The 22312-nt window shown below is 38.3% G+C and overlaps 1 long non-coding RNA gene across 3 annotated transcripts in view; it reads right to left on the minus strand.

The window, feature by feature from the left end:
* Positions 1-22312, minus strand: part of LOC138689080 (uncharacterized) — a 53323-nt gene that overhangs the window by 8271 nt on the left and 22740 nt on the right. The window contains exons 2-3 of one of the 3 annotated variants that reach the window (XR_011327871.1): positions 12353-12425; positions 5533-9040 (exon numbers count right to left, since the gene is read on the minus strand). This is a non-coding gene — a long non-coding RNA (uncharacterized lncRNA). Of the gene's footprint in view, positions 1-5532; positions 9041-12352; positions 15234-22312 lie in introns of those variants that run through there. The other 2 variants (XR_011327873.1, XR_011327872.1) reach the window with 2 other exon arrangements.

Below are 22312 nucleotides of genomic sequence, written 5' to 3' on the forward strand. Positions count from 1 at the left end.
AACCTTTCTTGGTCACTTGGTAATATGTGGTCCCTTGTTCATTGGATTACACAGGGAAAACGGAGCTAATTACCTTCTCACCTTTGCCTTTTTGACAAAAACCATAAAATCTGACTTGGTTCAGCAAGCAACTATAGCAAACAGCTAGAGAAAGAGCAAGGACAACACCAGTAACAAGCCAGAGATCCAAGAAGTGTTGTGCATCGAGAGAACTACACACAACTGCTTTCTGCCTCATTTTCTCTCCTAGTTACGTCTTGACTTCATCTGTTTGCAGATCAGCACCACAACCTTCTCCTGCCCTGTGGCCCCATATGCCAAATGCAAACCATGCCTTGGTCTGTGATCTACCAATGACAAGATCACCACTAGAAATCACATTTCCCCTTTGCAGCTCTTTCCCCATTTATTGCAAGGTGCTGCACTCACTCAACTTGAAATCAAGTAGAGACACTTGGGATGTCTGAAAAGGAAACAGCTAATTATAGAGTAGCTACACATGCAAGTAACAGGGCAAAGAAGTTAATTTTATAAGCAAAACCAAAATCAGCCAGGAATAATTCATCCAGCCATTGCCGCCTAGCAATTTTATAGCAGGTGACAAGAAGAACATGCAGAAGGATTGAAACAAAGGTTTAATAGACATAGGACAGGCTAGACATAGAAGTTAGACTGTATATATTTTGAATCATCACCCATCATAAATTTTTAATAAACCAGGATGATTTCTAGAGTTAATAACCCTAGGCAAGACATGCATGACACAGGAAAAAAAACATTAAATGGTTCTAAAATTACCTAATTTTACTCGTCTGGTAATTCTGCAAGTATTACACCTTCAGAAGAGGAAACAACGAGACGTTTTCTATCCTTTTGTTAGGAGTTGGATTCAGCCCACTGAATACTGTAAAGTCAATAGATTTTAGGTAGGCTACAATAAAAAGAAAGGCATAGAGAAAGATTATGAATAAAAACAATACTTGAGACAAATCAACAGTGAATGTTGATTATTAAATACTTACCAACTGTTCATGATTACTCTCTGAAGTTAGAAAATACAGCTGAATTAAGTCAAACGATAATAAAAGTAAGAAATCTGAATAGATGGAAAAAAGAGTTTCTAGGATGGTCCAGGGAATAGAAAGAAGATTTAGATGAGTCTTGCTTAATTTAGCAAACCAGATGCTGAGAAACGAGTATACACTAGAGAAGACAAAGAGCTAGCAAAGCTGAAAAACTGAAGTTCATCCAAGAATGATCAAAAAAAAGTAGTCTTGGGTAAGATTAGACAGGAAAATTAGAAGAAAGTTTCTAATTGCCAGCGAAGCAAGATAGCAGCTTAACTACTTTTAAGATCAAACTGGATAAGTTTATAAAAGGAATTATACGACATGGCTGCCAGCAACAGCAGAGAGCTGTTACCCAGGAGGTTGTAGCTGCTCCCCATTACCCAGGACGTCCTTTCTTATCTCGTGTCCTTATCAAACACAGGCCTGTCAGCACTGGTTGGTTTTCCACAAACAGAAAAAGAGGCTAAATTTGTCAAATGCGCTTCAGAAGTAAATTATCCACTGCAAATTATTCACTAGTTTTATTATTCTATAACTCACGTAGTGAATGAAGTTCATCCAATATTAATGAATTCCCTTAGTAGGACTAAATTAAAGATTTGTGGTTAAGCACTCAAATGACACGCATCAGACTTTCAAAGAACGCTGGCTACTGTTTACTTCCCTGACATCAAGATTTGCATTTTTTCTTTTTTTTTTTTCCTGGGACACATATTTTCCATCAAAGATTTATGTAAAAACTTCTAAAGTTAGATGTACTTTGAAAGTAAGAACTACTGGGTCCAAAACCTGTACATATTGACACATCATCAAGGCACTTCACTGACCTCGCAGCCAGCCCCTCTGATGAAAGTTATCTATATATGATGAAAGACATATATAGATATATATATATAAAGTTATAGGGAAATATCTAAATTCTGATCCCAAAGTTGTAGATAAGCAAATACAATAGTCTTATTTACCAGTGGAAATGAAGGAGAGAGCATCAGTAATGGAAAACATTAAATGTTGTGGCAAAAGCAGAGACCACACTAAATCAACTTGGAAAGACAAATATCAAAAATGAGAAACAGAAGCTCTATATTCTGACTTAAAGGAAGGATCTAAAAGGTTGCTTTGAAAAATGTTCAACCATTAAACAAAGAATATCCAAATGTATAGACAAGAAGTTGCAGCTGGCTAAAAATTTGAGAAAAGGCAAAGGGAAGACAAAGCAAATTGATTGTAAAAATTTCAGTTTTCAGCTGGAAAAGACAGAATGTTGTTAGTAATATAAGAAAGCAAAATCTCTTCCACAGTGGATGACTTCCGCTTTCATCCCCAGCTTTCAAACATTTTGACCTAAAAATGCATATATAAGATGATTTTGGTTTAGGGTCAACCATAAATGAAAAAAAGTACTTATTTTCAGGTTGTGAATCTTAAGCATCACTTTGAATGGAATTGATAGCAGAATGGAGGAGGATAAACTGGGATCAGAGAAGGATGTTGAAGCTTAATGAAGGGTCTGTTTGTCATCACAGCTGGTGATTTGTCATAGTTTCCTATGAATTTACTAAAGAGGGGATTGAGCTACAGGTTTAGGGGTGGGGATGTTAAGAGTTCAATCTTTAGCTGTACTTGACTGATAGAAGAGCTTTCAAGGGGAAGTTTTAATTTATTTACTTGTAATGGTTCCTTATTTTCTTTCTGATTTGGATCTGGTTTACTCATTGTGGTATACAGATAAGAAATTACCAGTTTAGTCATGCTGTTGGTGGGAAAGCCATGGCTTCTTGTTTCATTTGCTCCTATCACCAGGAACATGTTTGCTGCCAACGCTGTTCCTGTATTTTGTTCAAGGATGATTCAAGATATTAAGAAGATATTAACAGCCCTAGGAGCAGGAACAGAAGTCATGTATCAGGTGCATGTCCCGAAGCTTCATTCAGTCTGCTGCTCCCTCTTCCCAAGCCAACGGTTGTTTCTATTTCTGCAAAGCAGCAGAAATTTGGAAGGCCCCTTACTGAAACATGTTATGGAACTGCCTTTGGGCAGTAGCTGGAGAGCTCTGAGCTCCTGAAAGCTAGATCTCATGTTTCATAGGGTACCACACACACGTTTTTGCATGGATACTCTTTTTTTCACAGCGCTCATTCCTGGCATTACATGGTGTTCATGATCCAGACCAGTCTTCAGGCATGCAGGTGTGAATCACTGAAACGAGCCTGGGTGTGTTACAGCTAGGAGGACTTTCCCCTTGTCCAAATCTTCTGAACCTGCATGGTCCAAAACCAGCCAAGCGGAGAAAGTGGAAGACTTAGTCAGAGGTACTTAATTTACAGTCATGTACCTTTAAAATTACTTATCCATTTGCAGATACAGGTCCTTCTGCTCTATTGTTTACACTTACAAATTAAAAGAATTCTTTATCTAGCAAGTTTAAGCAATGCTACGGCTCTGCAAGTGGAGCGACACAATCAGAAAGAGAGAGAAGGAAATAAAACCTTACCACCAAAATAAGTCACATCATCTCCTGGGAGAGAAGGGAGAGGGAAGTTAAGGTGTGGGTCATTCGCAGATTTAGTTTTGGAGCTCGTTGGGAGGTACTCAGCTCCAGCTAAAATGGCTGTCATTATAAAACCTTGGGTAGGTGAGATGCATAGTAGATAAAAGTGGTAACTAGTGTCTCCGCTGGAGCACTTTAACAACTCAGTTTGAATTCGTAAGCGGTCTGATTGTACATGTGCAAATGCTTCCATATAAAGGTTAGGCACCCATTGTTATTGCAGCGTCTGTTAAAAAAGATAGCCATATCGGTTGCTAGGAGATGGCAGACTTCTCCTGGAGAAAAATCACTCCTGATAAAAAAAATGATTTTACATAAAGACCCTCTTAAATATAAATATCTTTGACAGCAGCTATTATTATTCACCGAGTTGCTTCACAATTGAATAAATGGGAGAAAAATATACTATTTGAATACCATTATAACCTAAAGTGTTAAATAGATTTTTCTCCCTTTTCTCCCCTCCCTTTTTTTGTTACTCCAAAGTGATATTTGCTTTCAGCTAAAATTGCTGCCTTCCTTTTTCTGTAGATCATTCCATGAAAGAAACATTTGGAGACCCGAGCTCAAAAATTGAACTCGCTTGTCTTCCCTTCCAACGTAAAACCAGCTTCACTTAAAACGAATTGTACAGTAGCATAAACACTTTATTGGGAAGGAACTTGGATGCAAAACGACCAAAAAAAAACCTGGAGCAAGTCTTCACAAATGGATGGCTGGGAGAAGGCAGGTGGGAGGCTATGCCACATGACGGCAACCAACCATCCAATTTCATTTCAATAATGTTTGTAATTTTCTTCCTACTGGGATGGCTGGAAGTACAGCTGCCCTGTATTTGTGTCCGTGTGCCCAGCTTTTGGTGAAAATGACCTTAACAAATAAAACATGAAACAAACGATATACTTGCTCTTTTAAACTTGTGTAGTCAATAAATGAAACAATAATCTTCCCTAATTTAGTGTGCTTAGACTTGCTATTGTGGACCTGAGAACTCCCCAGCTGCAGAACACAAAGGCACGCTGCCCACACAATACGGGGTTTCAGCAGCTGTGCCTTCCACTGACCGGAGCTGGGAGAAATGTAGATCAAATACCGACAATAAGAGATCGATGTTGTAAATATTAGCATGAGAAAGAGCGCACCAAACTCTTGAGTGTGTCCTTTTTTTGTGTGGTTGTAATAACGTTTCTCAAGCATCTTGCATGCAGAGGGGCATGTGTGTGTGCACATGTGTATGAAGCGTCTCTGAATCAGGCGGCAGCATGTTTCCTTATACAAATATTGACAGGAATCCTTCGCTTTATTTGGAATTTTCCTGAGAAAGCTGCAACAATACGGTAATACCTCTTCACTGCTTTTCACACAGTCGTTTCAACTGTTGGCACCAGGAAATCCTTATTGTTTTAATCAATAACACTTGGAGTGATGACATGTTTCTTTTTTACTTTTAGTGACAGACACGGTGCATTTCCTCGCACAAAGTTCTCATGAGAGACTTTCACGCTGTGCTCAGTATATCCAACAGCAAATACGGATTTGCCAGAGGGCTGGAAGAAGGGGTCACTATTTTTTCCTCTCCCATTTTTCATCCTGATACTTTATGCTTCATTGCCATACTTTCAAATTCACAAATGACCCCAAGAAAAGCAACGGGACTACTGTCAATGGTTATAATGAAACATCTGAGGAATATCTGGAAGATCAGGAGCTGTTCATTTAGTGAAGCTTTGAATTTAACCTTGATGCTGCCTTCCTCTTCCATCTCCTTTCTACTGCTTACACTTGAACAAAAACCATACAGGAACGCTTTAAATGCATTCTTTAATGCTTTACATTAATTACAGACTTGATTAAAGTTATTAAGGTAATTTGAATGTAATATGTGTATACCCAACTAATATACTATGATGAATGTTATTACAGCACCGTACTTCGCTCTGCCGCTGGGTATAGTGTATAGCACAGACAGAAAGGAGAGGTAAGAAATGTCTTCTCTTAAGGCGTGTGGAGAACGGTGTCTGTCACCGTGCTGGTGACAGCAAGAAACGCTCAGTTTCCACCGCTTAAAGAACTGGCAGGACCTTCACTCCCTGTTCCCACAGACCCCAGGCAATGAAGGAATTCGCCACCCGCAGCACTCATGTCAATGTTTGGGACAAACAGAGAAAACGTCCTTGTTTGCATAGTGCTACACATGTTCGTTGCCCAGCACAATGAACAACTGTGCAAAACAAACAATTCTGACTTCAAACTTTTACAACTTAACACATGCCCTTTAAAGAGCTTAATTGCAGCAGCTGCACATCCACTGATCTGCTGAAGCTTATGTGTTTTGACATCCTCTCCATTCTTTTTTTTTCTGCCTTGATCAAGTAAATTTGTAGCTTCCAAGCTTCATTCAGTTAAGTATTGCAAAGCAAACAGAATATTGCGCTGAGGGTTTGGGTTTTTTTTTTTCATTTCTCCTCTTTCCATGATTAAGACTTCCTGTTTACCTCTCAAAGACCTTGGCATCATCCTTCAGTCCCAAACTTCCTCTTTCTGCGCCATCCTGTACCACTCCAGACAGCAAAAACTTTGACATCAGCTTTAATGAATGCGGGATTAAAGTCCAATTTTTATTTGTTTCACCAGGCTCAAGCCTATGAGACGTTAAATGCATTCTCCTCTCATTGATGCTTGAGTGTAGGTGACTGCATCGTGCTCCACATTTTAGGTAAGGCACAAAAAGCCCTTGAACCATCTCAACCTCTTTTGCTGGTGCAAAACTAATGCGGGTAACTGAAGGAAATAGCAGTAAACTATATTTTAGTTTCTGAAAAGATGCAGGTATGGCATGGAGCATACAAATGGTTGGATTGCAATTTTTTTCAAACTCTGAACTCATTTATCTGTTTCGAACACAACCAGTCTTAAGAGAAGAACTCAAACAGCCAGTTCAAGGAGGAAAAAATCATTATTGACACTTAGACCTTACAATAATATAACAAAGCAGTGTAATTTTTCCATTCTGCTAAGTTATAAATCAGTCACTAGGCAAATGTGTGAAAACAGTTATTTTTTAGAACATTCCGAATTAACCATCTTATTTGCGGCAAATGCAGGGCCTTTTTCCCTAAAACAATGTTTAAGAGCAAATACTCGTATTTGGAAAGAGCAGAGATTGTGGTAATTTTCCTGGAAATTCTTCCAAAGAGAGAACTATGTGAGTGGTACGTTATTAATGCTATGTTGCAAGATTTATCAGGACCTTCTTTAAAAAGTTTATAAACTGAAAAAAGAATTAAAGCATGCATAGCACTTTGTATATTTGAGAGACTTAAATTCAACAGTAGAAAGCATACAATAAATATAAAGGGGAAAAAGCAATACATCCAGAAAAATACCTAGAGCCCTAAAGATTACCTTCACCTTTTTTTTTAATGCACATAAATTAATTACTGCTTCATATACAGAAGCAACTTTGGACAATGGGACTGTGATTGTAAAATGCTCTTGAAAGAGAACTGGGTGAGACTTGTCTATGTTAAGCTTGAACAACTTTTTTCTGAAATTCCTTTAAGAAATAAAGAAAAGAAGAAACAATTCTAGACATGCAGGAAATACCTGGTTTTGTGTTGCAGTCAATCACGAAAATTAAGAAATACATTTTGAACTGTCTTGAACTACAGCCCATTTGACTATGATAGACACTTGGCTCTTATGTCACCGGTGTTTAATGCCAATTCTCTGACTAATAAATGTACCTAGCTGGGTAGGACACAGCTGGGTGCACAGCTGAGTACAGCACAAAACTTTCAAAGTGTTAGGGACTGTAAAATTACCTTTGACTTCAGTGGAATAGGACATACTTCACTTAAATAACTAACTCGCAACACTTTTGACATTTATCCCATCCATCTCTATCTAATTAGTTGTATTTGATCCAGACAACTTTTAAAAATTGCAATAAAAATAAATAAATCCCCTGATTTCCCCATTTTACTAGCAATAAATAGAGAAAAGTCTGAATTTAAATGCTAACTTTGACCCCTGCTCCTGGCACAAAGTTAATGTGCAAAAAAAAAAAAAAAGAGAGAGAGAGAGAATCCAGTATGTCTTTTATCAAAAGTCAATTCAAAGCTCAATATAAAGTTCAAAGCTTTTGCTGCACACATTATCATTAAGATGAAATATTTAGTGGCTCTGTATTCCGGTCACCTTTTGACAATAACGTACAACATCTCAGAGGAAGAGGGTGCTAGAGAATTCAGTCAATTTTTAAAGAATATCTCATTTTTCAGGAAGAAGGGTTGAAAACTGTTAATTTGTATTAGCACGGCATCAATTAAATTGCACCTTCCATTTTAAAGTCCTGAACAAATTCTATAAACATTAAAAATTTTAGCTGCTTTGAATCTCTTACAGTAGCTTTATAAAACTTTGAAACATTGCTATTTAATAGCCATCTCCATCTCTTGCCCCAGTGAATGAGTATAACTCTTTGTCCTGGGGACAACAGGAAGTCACATTTTTTTACTTCATGTCATGTTCTTCAGAGACAAGCTTGTCACAAATTATAGCCACTAATAATATTTCAGGCTTCCCTATGTGATAGTTGCAAGGTGAACACAAGGTTGGAGTAAAATTAAAGTAGAACTGCTCTTATACATTTTTCAGATTAAAACCTCACTAATATTTAATATTTGAATTTAAGCAAATGTTTAAAAAGTAAAAGCCTTTGTGATTATTAAATGAGCATTAAAGAAAAAATGGAAATTGGATTGCTTAACATCCCATTGCATTCACATGGATATGCATACAGGAGATGTCACATTTTGGAAAGCATTTGCCAATAAAAAAGCTTTTAAATGCTTATTTTTGTTCGAAATTCTGCTCACGGAGTTAATTCACACCACACACAGGGCAGGAAAAAAAGTACTTCTCCGTGGGGTTTCAGAACAGCACTCTGAGGAAAAAAATACTCTGAGACCTTCAGTATCATCATCATCATCCGTTGTGTTACACTTCCATGAGACTTCACCGACCAAAGGGCACTAGGCTGATCTGGTACCCGGGGGTAAGATCTTTGGGAACGCTGCCACGTTTCAGGTCCGCTGTTATCAGCCGTGCTTAGAAAGAGCGTCTTCTCCGTGAGCGGTCCCACTCCAACCAGCAGGCTCAATGGTGAGAGCCCACCGCAACCGGAGCGGGCGACGGTCCAGTGGTGCCACAGCAGGAGACAGCAGCGGGGGAACCTCTGCCGCCGAGAGGTACAGCCCAGGTCTCCCTGGCCGTGGAGGAGACAACCTTGGACACCTTTGCCAGATCTTCTGATGAGCATTAAGGGCTTGGGCTGAGCTCCGTCATCTCATTCGTCCCCTTCATCTTTCTTTTCTGTGATGCCACAGAGAACAAAGCAGCAGCTCCTTTGGCCTGCCTGAACAGAAAGTTCTGGATAACACTTACACATGCCACGCTTGAGAAGATAACGTAAATCTTAAGAAAAGAGCATTTCTATAAACGTTTCTACCTCAATATATGTAGAGCAAAACTTTAACTGAAAAGGATGGGAATGAAGCTGAAGTAAACTTACAAAACCAGCTGCACTAACAATGGAAAACTTCTTTTTTGTTTTAATTTCCTCTCCTCTGGCAATAAGGTTCCAGAGAAACCAGCTTCACAGAAAATGAGCAAGCAAACAAGTGCCTAGTGACTAGACGTACACTGGAAATAAGGACTGCCCAGATGAGATCTAATGCCATTTTGAGGCTGACTTCACAGCGGAAATGAACCCTTTGTTTAATATTTGACTATGTTTCCCCGTCTTCAGTGATATTTTTTAATCTGAGACAGTAAAATCCAGATTGTTGTGACAATTGTGAGAACAAATTAGTCAGTATTTATAAATCACTTGGAAGAAAAAGTGCTATTGCTGATAATTATGAAATCAGATGAAATCAGCAAAACACGTTGCATGGGAAAGCAGTTGTTTCCTCTTCCTTTACATCTCAAAGCTGGAAACACAGAACTGCAGTAATCTATTGGTGATGCAGGCTCTAACACTCCAGTCAAGTCTGTTGGACTCCACACTCCTACTGGAGTATTCACATAATTTTGCCTTTCCAGTTTTGTAGGAATGTGAAGACAACTGACTCATTTGCACAAAATGTCAGCATCTGAAAACTTTAATAAGTTTCCCTTTTGCTCACAACCACCTGAACTGCGCAAGAAATAACTCTGGTCTTGAAAAAATACATCGGATGACTCCTGACTTCTTAAATGTATAATTCACACCTCAGTTAACCCATATTCCCTTGAAAATACTGGCACTTGATTGTGCGGAATTGAGGGTAAGAACTATTGGGGAAGGGAAGCCTCAGGGATCAGCTTCCCCTGGAGCCAGCCAGCCCCACCTGCACACACACACATACACACATACGACCCATGCTTCTCACAGCAGAGTTGTGTTTTGTTTGCATTTTATTTTATTTTTGTTTGTTTTTACAGTTAAACTGAGATTTGCATGCACAAAATTACAATAGTTCTTTCTTAGTTGCATGATGAATAAGGGCCACTGTTTGTATGTTTGGTCTTGAGTGACAAAACATTGGTAGTAAAATATTTAAGAATAAACACTGGAAAGAAGGGGTAAGGTTTTGGTTTTAAACATCTGTTTTAAAGTGATATGAGGGAGTGAAATTAAATTTAATAATCTCTCTTCCTTCCTCTGCTTTTGAAATTGTAAGACATCGTGGTAGGACATGTGTTTCAGATCTAGTGTGGTATTTTCAGATGTAGACAATTCATTATCCGTGGTTCTCCTTTTCTGCATAAACCATGATTTTTCTAAGTACAAAATTGTCTGCTAAATTGTCCCCAGGTTACACAACACAAAACAGCATTTGTGTATAATAAGGCATTACCTCCACCTGCTATAGACAGTGTTTATTCTGCACATTTTGTTTTCTCTGTTGGATTGCGGCCAGTGAACTCAATAGTTTGTTGGAAAGCAAAGGATCTTACATGTCAAATTGTCGAATTTATTTTACATGAGTTTAATCAATTGTCAGCCCTTTTTCAAGGGAGTAGAAGAGAGGTTCTTCCATGCTTTTTAATGGATATTTCTCCAGTGAAAAAGTCATTTTTAATATCTTTGTCATATCCTAACTCACATATGTGTGTGCTTAAATCAGGCCACAGGGTGTGAGCCGATTTAGACACCCAGCTCCAGGACTTCTGCACCCACATTAATCATGCACTTAAAAATGCTCATCAGTTGTACCAACCACCTGCTCATTCTGATTTACACGATGTTTTCTGGACAGCTTTGATTATACCTGTGCCCATCTTTATGCCTCGGGGCATCACCCCTTCTTGGACCAGTACATCAGCCTAATCAGAAGGAGAACTTTACCACACAGAAGCTAAATCTTTTGACTGACTGTCCATTTAAATCACTCAGTTGAGTACAAAGCAGCAAGTGACATAACATTTTTTCTCTCTGTGCAGGACAGAACTGTGCTTAATTAGGCATTTAAGAGAGACTTAACTTCTACAGTTCTCACCACACATGTTATTTTCAAGCAGCTCAGTGATCTGAAACACCAATTAGTTTCAATTCACACCTATTATCCTCCTTTAGTTCACTGCTAATTCAAAGTCCAAATTCCCCTCTTTGTCAAAAAGTGGGAATTTTCTCTTTTTATGTTTCCTCTGAAGTTCTGAAAACTATAGTGCCAAAATACCATTACTTAAAACTTCATACCTTTTAGGCCTTATACCATTGGCCAGGTTTCCTATTTTCATGTTTTTATGCCCAGCATATTCTCTTGCTTTCCCTCCATTAATGAACGTATTGTTTCAAATCCCTTGAAACATATTCTCTCTCCAACATTCTTCTTCCTAAGCCAGTTAGAGTTTTACAGGACACCATAGTGATACCACCAAAGGGGACTAAGATGACTGCAGTCTCATAAAACAGTGCAAATAAACATGCAATAGAAATTAAAGCAGAAAGGTGGAAACATCAGATCTTCCCCTCTCTCACACATCACAAGTCATTCTGCAGTAACATCAGTAAAACACTCAATGCTTAAAATGAAAAAAAAAAAAAGAGGCCTTCAAAACCTACATTAGTTAAGGATGCCTACAAAAAAAAAACAAACTCCATTATTTATCGTTAATTTTCAGATCATTCATATTCACCAGTCAATAGTCCAAAGGGTGAGGAATATTCTTAGCCAGGTTTTTACCATATATGCTTACCAGCCCATAAAATCAGTGATATCTACAGCTCTGTAGACATAGCTTATGGTATTCCCTTAATTGTTCCAAATATTACTATTACTTAATATCTGAAAGTAATGGGGGGTGAATAACTTATTCCTTAAATATGCCTTTTGTCTGAATGCCTTTTCTGCAACTTAAATCAGGTCACACTTAGAAGAAGAACCAGAAAAAAACAATCAAGTATCAACATAAGCACTTTAAAAATGCATTTGTTACTACTATATGCCATTATTTTTTCCTTTTGAAAACTAATGTTCATAAATTCTGATGACTGATTATCTTAATTGCCCTTATTAACTTTGTTCAGCTGTTCCTTAGTTTGTGAATGCTTATTTTGAATTTTGTGAGAAATATAAGAGGTGGGATGACATTTCAAATCTCCTGCTGATGAGTTGACAGTACAGAATTACCCATCACTATCAAATAACTTTCCCTCCACATACAGTACAAAGTTATTTACCTGGTACCTGCTGATGTTCTTTCATACACACTGCCTATACAAATTAGAATGTTGCATATACTGCTTCCAGCTACTGCAAACCAAAAAAATCAGTTAAACATTAATCTTTTCAGTTAAGCTGCCATTTTTGCTCAAAATCTGTTGGAGTGCTTTCTCAGTCCAGCCCACCATCAAATCTCTACACATTTCATGTCCATCTGACAAGTTTTACATGTGATTCTCTTTATTATGGTGACAGACTGCATAAAAATTTGTGTTTGTATTTTAAAAAAACACAGGGTTTTGTCCAAAAAGTGGAGAGACAGTTCGACACTTGATGATGGGATTTTCAGAAAAATATGATGTGAATCTGTTGGTTTGGCTGGAAATCTGGAACTACCTCTGATATGAACTATGGGCATGTCTTATTTTGGCACAAATGTAAACCTCAGTTTATATGTATGCATGCTATATGCTACTGCCAAACAAAATATCTCCAAGCTCCGTCTTATAAGTCTCCTGCACACTTGCAGTCAAATGTCCATATGAAAATCACCCAAAGTGAAAATTGAGTTTTCCCTCATATCAGCACCTGAGAGCTCTAGCATATGTACAAGGGTCAAAATGTGCAGGTAACTGTGTTAGAGACACAAATAACCCCAATGCCAGGTGAAATCTAAAAGCCAGTCTAGAATCCATCCAAGATGGACTATCTACTTGAGACAAGTTTTATTTAGATTTACAAAACTACCTTCTCATACTCATTTTCCAAATTGGAAAGGCTAGACAGTGCAGAGTAACAGCAAAGTCCCCAAAACCTGTTAAACAAAACCGTCCTTCTCTACGGGTGAATTTGCACAGACCCTCCACAGCATTTGAAGATGTCAAAACAAAGCAAGGATAAATCTTACCCACAAACACAATTAATAAGCCTCATATTTGTATAAGGGCAGTGAACAAAGATTAACAAAAACCAAGCAAAGCACACCTGTAAGTCATAGCCATGTCCCTAAACCAACGAGGAATAGAACTGTGCTTGGTTTGCCAAGGGTTAATTCTGGATATCTCAACAGCACATTTTCTAGAGATTTTTGTTCCAGATTGCAGTTAAATCTGGCCTATCACCAGGGATTCAGCCTCTCAAAATTGAGGATGTTCAACCTCTATACAGTCACAAATGCTTGGCTTTTCATCTACAGTTCCTAACTAATATAGAAACATCTTTCATATGTTTAGTTTTTACACAGATTTCAGTACTCCTCAAACTTATTTTAAACCATTTCATAGCTATCCTTCCTGCCTGTTAAACACATCAAGTGCTTCAGTGCCAGCTGGTGTCAGAAAAGAAAGTCTAAAAACAAAAACCATACTGCTGGCTGTCTTCTATCCTTGCTGGCACCCACTGCTTGAAGACAGATTAAAACACTACTTGTAGCTCTTCCAGCTTTCCTCAGACACCAGAATTTTATAGTGGGAGAGGCAATTAACAATACTGCTCTTCGGCAAGGGGAATTTTCTGAGTTCCTTTCCTCAGTTCTGTTATGACCTTCGAATCCGATTCCCTTTTGTTTGCAGAACAGCTTTCTATGTAGCGAATTTTTTCTTTTTTTTTTGAAAAAAAGGCAACTGGCAGGGAAATGCAAGGTGGCTCCAGTGGACTTCATTTTTTTTATTCTATTCTGGTATGACCAGCCAACAGATGCAAAAAAAAAAAAAAAAAAGCGCCTTTATATTGTGTGCATTCAAAACTTTCAGCAGATTTATGCATTCAATCCAGCACTGTCTTCACCTTCCCTTCCAGCTCCCCCAGACTCTTTGTTCCCTGACAAAGACCCGGCTCCAACCACCTTATTTCCCTCCATGGTCACCACAAGTGTTGGAAGAGATGCTAAAATTCACCACCACATCAGATGAGAGAGAGGCATACAACTCGATGTGTACAAGATTATTATGATATTGCGAGGAAAAGAGGGATTACATAAATATTTTCAAACTAACATGCCTGAATTAAGCCCTGCTTAGGCATTTAGCAAAAAAGATAACTAGGAGATGTCTTATTTACTCCATACATTGAACTTGTTTCTTTTGTGGAAACCATAATTTCTTACAGTCAGTGTGACAATTTTCCTATAGGCAGGAGGTTTTGCACATAAAAACATTTCGAAAACACTCAGGTTTGCAGTTCCATTGGCTTTAATTAGATCCATTTTGTAGAGCACCTTTCAATGAAAACTATGCATTTTAAAATGAAATCCTATAGGACTGGGCTGTTAAGCAGTGGCTGTATGAAGATTTTAATAAAGTAATTATTTATTATTTTCAGTTGTTATTTTCATAATACAATTTCATTATTAAAAACAAATGATAAAATAGATGAGAAACGGATACCAGCTCTCCCACCATTAGAAATTTTTAAAATACCTGCAATGCTAATCTGATTACAGAACAAGGTCTGATTCAATCAATGTTAACCAAATTTGTGGAAAAGTGTCAACAGATTAGAAATTACAGTATGTGAGTCTCCTAATTTTACCTTCTAGTAGTAAAATTGAAACATCTGCATCTACTATAGTAATTCTTTTTAATAATAGTAATGTGCACTTTTCTTCCAATAAAATGTTTACTATCAGTTTTAAAATATTTTCATCACTATTGCTGCTACTTTTAAGCAATACCTTACATTTTTCACCAAATGCTTTGCAAATAAGTGTATAAATAACATTGATAAAAATAGTTGCAGCTGAATAAAAACATCGGTTCATGTAACTGGCGTTCATGACTACTACTTTTATGAGACACAGAAGCATTTCTTACCTATAAATAAATGTTTTAAATGAAAAATTCAACCCAAAGCATTATTAAAACTTTAAATCCAATGTCTTTGGTTATTATTCATTGTTGGAACAAAAAGAAACAATAGTAAAAACTTCCATTGGCTATGCCCATTCTGGCAGACACTTTACGAACCAAACTAATAACTACTTTGCAAGCAATAAATTTTGAACTTATATAATACTAGCCATTTTGGCTCTAGTTGCCCTGGTAGAACTGCAGATGCTTCCCATCTCAAAATTTCTGGACAGAGCTGAATACTTCTACACTTCATGGCTCAGTTCCATCTAAAGACAGATAACTCTAAATAAACTATCCAAATTAGCAGAGTTAGTATAACTGTGTTATGGAGATACTCCAGCCAGACTAACTTATCTTTCAGAGAAACCAGTTCCAGTATTTCTGGAGGCCAATTTACTGCGCTTTGTAGACAAAACTAAGAGTGAGGTCCAAGTGAGGATGGAGGCATCTAAAGCGAAATACAGGCCAATGGAAAGGCCGAGGCACAAAATAGCAATTTCCTATTGAGCTGCCACCCAACTGTCAGGACAGTGAAACTTATGTGGGCAAGAAAGATCACTCTCAAACTTCTCAGCCTATTTTGCGGCAAAAATCCTGAATTTCAGAGTATCAGAAAGGGAGCCAGGAAGGATGGACCTATTCCCTGGAAGTGAAAGCAGCTGGGTGGGACAGGGGAGTTCTGCTGCTCAGCCGCCACTTCGGCGAGTCTTCAAGGAATCCTACAGTACTGGCTACAACATAAAGAGTCATAAAAAACCTATAAACGTAAGGAAATATGGTGCAAATTCTTTTCTGCTGTTTCCAGTAGCCATGCATGGACATCTTTTAGTGGTGGCTTCTGAACTCTGGATCCCAAGTCGATGGAGGTGCCTACCTACAGCCCAGAAACAGGCAACGGAGGAGAAAGGTTTTTAAATAGATCACTGTACTCACTGTTTTCTAATTCATAGCTCTGGAAGCCCTCTGGAAAGCCACGCAGACTCTCACAGGCTATGTCTAAACAACTAAATCGAGAAGAATTCCCAAGCTCCAAAGTCCATTTACGTTCTCCAAGGTGGCCTTTCACGTAGATGGTGGTTCTCTCTCTTCCCTCCTGCTCCCATTCCCGAGTTACCAGTGATGGAAACCTTACTGCATAAGCACAGTTATCATCCTAAGGCACTTGGACCTCCTTGCACGTGATATAGGAACACTAGGTGTCCGATTCTGGCCCACCACAGATCTGGGCACCCAAAATGGAAGAGTTTCAGTGCCTAATTTATATATGCCTCAGTACTGAATCTAGACCTGCAAGTGGTTATATTGCATACATAGTTATATATAGTTGCGGCCAACTTCACAATCTTGCTGCATCTAAAAGAAACACTATAAACGTGCCACATTCTGTAAAAATCAGCCTGAATGCCAATCTCAATCTGGTCATGTAAGCAAAGATTAGAGTGCCTATTTCCGAGCCAGATAAAATAAAGCAAAGGGGCGCTCCGCAATTACAGAGTAAGATATATAAAAATATACCAAATATAAACCAGAAGTTTAAATTCAAATTGTTCTAAGTTCCAAAAATCATTATTAGCAAGTCTAAAAAAAAAAAAAAAAAAAAAAATTTCAAGTTGTAACTCAGGTCAAGAATGCTCAAGTAAGTACACCTCGATGAAAGTGGCACTGTCAAACTTTTAGCAGCATGGTCTTTCATAAAGCCTGTCTCAAAGTACATAAAGCAAAGAAATTCCAAATCAGGAACAATGCATTGCTTTTTTTCCCCCCTCTCTTTTCAAGTAATGCTTTCAACACTTAGAAAACAAAAACACATCTTATTGCTATAGCTGCTCATAGTTACTCATATTTGCTGTTGCTAAAAATATCCAGCTTTGACAGAATAACTTGGACAGAATGTCAGATGATGCTGTATTTTGAACTAATCTTAAGGAAAATAAAGATATTTCATCCCAAAATATTCAAGCAATTTATAAATATGATGCATAGGCGATTCATTATGACCCTGATATTCCTGGCTACACCAATAAAAATAGTAATTCAAGACTTCAAACCCTTTTGAGACTAGCCCAAAAACTCTTATGAAACAGTTTTGAAAGAGATGTTCAAACCCAAAAGTGTTAATCTGCAATAGTATTTTATAGATTTGATACAAAATCCAAACACGAACCCAAATACAAGTTGATGCTTAGCAAAATCACTTTTTAAACATTAAGTATTTGTAATAGATGCAAAATGCCTGATACTTTCTCACTGCAGTCACTTAGAATTATTAACTTGTTATTTTTTGGCTTGGAAATTGCTATATTTTGTGACAATTAAGAAAATGTCTTTCTTCTATATCATTTAATATTCTTCCATTGGTTTTAAGTGTTAATATTCCCCTTTTGCAGAAGATTTTAAGTAAGGTTCTAGAAAAATATATTTAATTTTATGATCAACTGTAAAGTTCCAGCCTCTCAGAGACTGATCATTATAGATTATACATAAAAATAACATAACCCAGCCAGAAACAAAACAAAGCCACTCAACTTCTGTGAACCAGACTAATGACACGGGTCTAGGATGTTTTTGTCCCTGTTTCTAGGCACTACATGGTGCCAATAAGAATACAGTTTATGCCAATCTTTATCTGGCCATAGCAAAGAAACAGCCAAAGATATATAGCCAGAACTGTTTACAAGATAAACAAAAAGTTTACTGCTTCCCACATACTAGGGAAACAGTTGGATTACACATCAGCATCTGGTTGCTCCAGACAATACTACCAGGAAGTTAATGAAATTGGAACAAGGAAATTACTATGACTCGGCAGTCCATAAAAAAGTGTAATTTATCATCAGTAAAAAAACAATGGGAGCTTTGCTGATAAATTAACAAAAGAAAATATAAAGGCTGCATTGCTGTAAAACAATAAATCAGGTTTTTTTCTGGATCAATTAGTTCTGTTCCAAAAGCTGATGTCACCTAAAATTAGAAAAACGGTAACCTCACTCTGATGAGAAACGGTGATCTTCTTGGATTACAAGTAAGATGTGAGGCAAGATGTTTATCTGAAGTTTCAAGGTACTCATGTTCAAATTAAAACTCTATTAGTTTTTTTCTAAAGGGGTTTGATTCCACCAAGACTAGGAAACCAGAATATTACTTTCAGCATTGAGGAAAGTCTCCTCCTCTCATAAAAGGCTAAGTAAGTGTTTCTGTTAAAAGACTCATTTCTCAGGAGTCAAACTCGACCTGTCAGTTTGGTGACCAGCCAGGTGAAATATTCTGGAAGTCTGGAATTTGGTTGCCTGAAACTTCTCAACCGGGCAGCCTTCACTCAGTCCACATTGTCTGTGGAGTGTTACAAGATGTCTCGTATGAAAGTTTCTAAGAAACACTTTCCTTCAAAGCCAGAAAATTTCTGTTTCGGGAATGTGCTCTTCATTCTCTTTGGCCATTTCCATGGTAGATTTATCCTGAGAAGGGTCTCAGTTATGGCACTACAATGGAATAGACTATTTCCACTTCAGGCTCTTGGAGCGCCTTCAGACCACCATGGGCAGAGCGTACCTAGGTCGGTACACCCTGCGGGACTGTGTTTATCCACTGCTCCTCACCCAGCAAGATTTTCCTAGGCTGGTCCCATCCCCATGCCACCATCTGTGTGCCAGCAACCTGGCGTGCCCATGACCTACACAAAATTTCCCTGTCTGACTCATATCAGGAACTGCCAGCACTTCTTGACAAAAGAAGGAAACTTCAGCCATGGTCTGGGCTCCTTATTCATAAGGCATATTTTGTTCATGTGCCGACACAGGAGCGGGCAGCAAAAAGACACCCTTACAGGCTCAGTCTTCTCCCACTTGCAAATTCAGCTTGCCTGAAGACCGCTTGAAAAGGATAGTCCTACACGGTGTGTCTTCTCTAATAATTTCTCACGCACATGTCTAGAGACACAGATGCCCCATACCTAGCAGGACCTTCCATTGGTTCAGTATGAATAGATCACAGCAGCACGCAGAAACATAGCTCTTTACTCTGGAGGGAACAAGGTATAGGACTGTATGTATATCTGGTGGGGAGAGAAAATTGAGTTAATGACGAAGAATCCTAGTTCTCTGGGAGTGTCTATTAGAAAATGAATATAAAATTAAATATGTTATTCCCTTCAAAATAATATTAATAAAAAAAATCCTATTGCGTTTGTTTTTTTTTTCTGGAGCAAATACATTGCTCTCCTTATTCTTGTCACCGCTGAAGAACAGGCGTTCACTGCCACCCCCCAAACTACATCCTCAATATCCTTAGTCACCTCAAAATCATTCAGTAGCAGTAGACGGGATGGTCTCTTCCTCCAAGCAACCTCTACTCTAAAATTAGGCCCACCTAGAGTCAGGCCTAAGTTGCTCTCCACTACATCAGATTCCAGGAAAGATAGGCAACATTGCAAAAAGCCTCTTCTGTAAAAACCCTCCAAAGATGCTCCCTAAACGAATGGTGTAGCACCTACAGTCCTTGGCTCCAGCAGCACAGAACTGCACTGAAGACACACACACCAGGTGTCCCTCGGGGCTGACCTTCAAATCAAGATGAATGAGACCTCTTTTTCTATTATCCAACTGCCCAAAGTAAGTGATTTTACTCCACAAGGGAAATTCCCGTTGGAAAAATAGCAACTCCCAAACCAAGGATCACACAGCCCAGTGTTTGGCCTCTACTTACATCCAGCATGTGTTCCCCAAAACTGAGCTCAGGGGCTCTTGGGGAGAAGTTGGACTGTGGGGAAGCTTGCTTCAGAGATGGTGTACGGTTTGTCTGCAGAGCTCTTTTCTCAGACAGTTGTCAATACAGAAAGTAAGCTGTCATCAGATCCCTTGGCAAGCCAATGCATTTTACTAATCTGGCAGCAAAATACAGCAGAAGAAAACCTGACTAGCTTCCTGCCAGACTAGTAAGACGAATTGCCTTACTGCAAAAGCTGACACAAGGGAAGGGGTGGAACCATATGGCTAGAAATCGGTGCAGGGGTACAAAAGAATAAGGAGAAAGGATTGGAACTTCAGTTTTCTTGGCAACAATTACACTGGCCACTTACTCACCCCCTGGGTGCTCACCCGGTTCACAGCGCAAGACTGTAAGTACTTTGGAGAACGTGCCGTTGATAAATGGCAAAGGGCAGGGCTTTTCGGCAGCATTTCATTGAGCCACTAAAGATCAGGGGCTCGGTCCTGGCCCTCCTGAAGTCAGTGGCACAACTACGGTCTTCTCCATCTGGTTAGGCTTACTATCCGCCTATCTCATCAGAATCTCACTGCAGTGTTTCAGAAACAATAGCCACTCAGAGGAGTACTCATAGATTAGATTAAAAATATACAACTGCAGATAAAGGAAAAAAAAACACATTAGGGTAGAAGTGCCTCTAGTATTTAAAGCTACAGTTCTCTGGAAATATATTGTCTCATTATCAAAAATGCTGCTTGCTGGTAAACTTTTACCAACATTTTGTCGCTCCATAAAATTAGTACCCTGTGACTGTTCCCACTGAAACTGCAAGAATTGCCACTGTATAAAAGGCATGTGTAAGTCATTACATGATTTAAGCCAGAGATACAAAGCTCTCCAGCCTCGAAAAGACAAACAGTAGCATTGTAACAACCCAGGAACTGTACTAAAAATTAAACAATGCCTTTGGACATTAAAGATAAGACATAGAATAGGCTAACAAACTACACAGCTGATGAAAACAGTAGTGAATTGAAGACTTGAACAAAAAGCATGAAAAGGAAGAACATCTGCAAAACTGAACTACTGAAGGAAACAGAGGACAAATATCCCTGTTTCTTTAGCTGCAGTCTATATCCCCACAACAGTTAAGTTAAAATTGAATGCATCTAGGAGGTAGTACAGCCCAGCAGGAAAGTGTACAGAAGCCAAGGATAATCATATGTAATTTTATCACCCCATAGACAAAACACTAATGCTATAGCTATATGGAAGAGAGCAGAACAGTCAGGGTTTTTTTTATCCCAAGTAGACAAAAAAATCTGTGAAATATAGGAATCATAATCTTTCAGAGAGAAATATAAAGTATCCTTATTACTGAGAATGCTTTGCTGACAACTCAGTCATTACACATATGCTCACACATGTTAAAGCTAGGAAGGACCACAGCATTTATTTAGACTGATTTAATGCATAAATTATTACAAAGTTTCTTAACAGCTATCTTTTCAGCAAATTCCTAACTTCTACTTCAACTGTAAGAGATCTTCCAGAAAGACATCCATCATACTGTAAACACTTCAAGGGATGGAGGTATAGTGCTAAATAAGGGAGAGCTAGGGAGAGAGCCCAGGCATTAGACCTGATCATCTATGTTGTTTAACTGTAATTTCAGTCCCCGGCTCTGTTTTGGGCTGCTCCAACTAATCATCTCCAGCACCGTACCCCCAAACCATATGTAGTGCCACTCAGAGGATAGCTTACTCCAGTGACAACTCACAAAAGTGAAATAGAGGCAAAAAAGTTGAGAAAAGTATGTCAGAATTTAAGTAAATTCTTTTTGCCATCAAAAAGAAAGAAAAATTAATACGGCAAACATTATTTCAAAATGGCAGTTTTAATACAGTAGCTTTTAGTCCTAGCCAAATTTGAAGAACCTGACTCAAAATGACATGAGGAGGTAAAACTTCTGATTTGAAGACAATTTGACAATGGGCAGTTAGGTACTGAAGGTAGGTAGGAAGTTACTAGGTACTGAAGAGTCTCAAAAGAGAGTGCTGCTGAATGTTGTGTACTACATAAAACCATCTTAAATCCCGATTAAAGCCACAGGATACATTCTCCCTATTAAAGCAAAAGAAAATGGACTAAAATTAAAAGAATAACCAAGCCTCATAATGATACTATTAAGACCTTTTTGTGAGACACCTAAAAAGGACATGATACAGAGAAATGTAGGGTTGTGACCAAATAGTTCATTATTGATGGATAGGGAGAGCCCAAAATAAAAGAGAGACTGAAATAAATATTAGGCCAATTACAATAAAGCAGACCTTCTCCTGTACTGCTAGGTAAGGAAGGCTCCACAGTCTATATTTATCATGTTATTATCATATCATTATCATGTTTCATGTTAAAGTAACATGA

The sequence above is a fragment of the Haliaeetus albicilla genome, chromosome 15 (genome assembly GCF_947461875.1).
Source record: "Haliaeetus albicilla chromosome 15, bHalAlb1.1, whole genome shotgun sequence".
NCBI lineage: Eukaryota > Metazoa > Chordata > Aves > Accipitriformes > Accipitridae > Haliaeetus > Haliaeetus albicilla.